General features: G+C 43.0%; 1 pseudogene; it reads left to right on the forward strand.

The window, feature by feature from the left end:
- The first annotated feature begins 1,361 nt into the window (after positions 1–1,361).
- LOC126177815 (5S ribosomal RNA) lies at positions 1,362–1,479 on the forward strand (annotated as a pseudogene).
- The last annotated feature ends 531 nt before the right edge of the window (positions 1,480–2,010 follow it).

Raw genomic sequence — 2,010 nt, forward strand, 5'->3', positions numbered from 1 at the left:
GACGTGGGAGCGATCGCCGGTCCAGCGGATAGCGCGGGCCGCCCCCAGCGCATCGCCGTAGGCCACTGCACGCACGCTGGTCGGCGGGGCCAGAGCTCCCTTATAGCCATGGCGCGCGGGGCTATGCAGCCGCTCGCTCGGCGACCGTGGCGTCTGGGGGGCGGGGCCAGGTGCGGCGGCGATTTCAACTAATTCAGTTGTAGCGTGGACGTCGGGGCGACTGCGCTAGTATCTCAACGATGTGTAGTGATTGTGTTGGAGAACAAGTGATGACCGTACTGCTTGAAATAAAGACTTCAGTTCCTTTACCCCCTGCAAAATCAAAGGACGTGACTTAGGTTAGTATAAGTGTACTTTATTATTTGACGCGATACTGACAGGTTATCAGTGATAAAAGATAAGTGACGGCGAAAGTTCGTACGTGTGATCGATTATGGTGTTGGGAGTTGAACTTGCGACAGATTTTTGTTGTGGATGTAAGGCAAATGGCTTTCTCGCCGAGAAAATCGGACATCTTGGATAAATAATAAATTATAATAATAAGCGGAAGTACAGTTTTCGAGTCATTATCGTATTTGAATTTGGCGCAATTTTCTAGTGGAGGTAGGCCAATAATAATAAATAATAATAATAATAAATGATGAATGATAATGAATAATAATCAATAATAATAAAGACAATAACGGTTTTTCAGCCATTATCGTGCTGGAATTTTAATTTTGAGGGAATTTTCTAGTGGAGGCATGTCAATAATAATAAATGATCATAAATGGTAATGAATGATAATGAAAGATAATAAATGATAATGAATGTTAATAAATGATAATCAATAATAATAATAAATAAAAGTATGGTTTTGCATGCATCATCCTGTTGGAATATGAATTTCGTGCTTATTTTTTCTGGTGGCTTAGGTTAGTGGGCGTAGCACAATTAATCTATTTTCCCGCCAAAATTCAAAATTCCCGCCATTATTTCTGGAGGTTAGGTTAGTGTACGTAGCACAATTGGCCTATTTTCCCGCCAAAAGGCGCTATCTTGCGTGACTTCATGCGCTGTTGCCAAGTCTACATGCCGCCATCTTGGATGACGTCATCGCCACCATCTTGAATAAATTTGGCAACAATGCAGAGTGTGCTGACACGTAGGTTGTCCTACTACTAGCGATATCTATGTTTTCTCTAGTGAAATACGTTTCTAAATCATCATTTTTGTCTTTCAAATTGAATGTCTCCTGTGTTATCAATGGATTTCAACTAGGCTTTGTCTTTTTAGCTATTAGATCTTCTGCTGCTTTCTGTACTTCATCTATGAAAGCTACCCATTCGTATTCCAATTTATACCTGTCCTTTGTTATAATCGGCAACGGCCTTGCCGCCGTGGATACACCGGTTCCTGTCAGATCATCGAAGTTAAGCGCTGTCGGGCGTGGTCGGCATTTGGATGGGTGACCATCCGGGCCGCCATGTGCTGTTGCCATTTTTCGGGGTGCACTCAGCCTCGTGATGCCAATTGAGGAGCTACTCGACCGAACAGTAGCGGCTCCGGTCAAAGAAAACCGTGTGCTGACCACACGGCCCTGCTATCTGCATCCTCAGCTGAGCATGATACAGCGGTCGGATGGTCCCGATGGACCACTTGTGGCCTGCAGACGGAGTGCTTTTTTGTTATAATCACTCGTTACCCAATGTGCCTTCTGAAGCTCTCGATAACCTCTGATTCTTTCAGTTTATCCAGGTCCTATCTAATTAATTTTCTACTTTCGTGCAATTTCTTTAGTTTTCATCTACAGTTCATTAGCAATAAATTGTAGTCAGAGTCCACATCAGGCCCAGGAAATGTCTTACAGCTTAAAATCTCGTCCTAAATCTCTATGTAACCATTGTGTAGCCAATCTGAAATGTTCCGGTGTCTCCAGGTCTCTTTCACGTATACAACCATCTTTGATGATTCTTAAACTAAATGTTAGTGTTGATTAAATTAGGTTCTGCGCAAAATTCTACCAAGTAG

Source organism: Schistocerca cancellata, chromosome 3, assembly GCF_023864275.1.
Source record: "Schistocerca cancellata isolate TAMUIC-IGC-003103 chromosome 3, iqSchCanc2.1, whole genome shotgun sequence".
In the NCBI taxonomy this organism is placed as follows: Eukaryota; Metazoa; Arthropoda; class Insecta; order Orthoptera; family Acrididae; genus Schistocerca; species Schistocerca cancellata.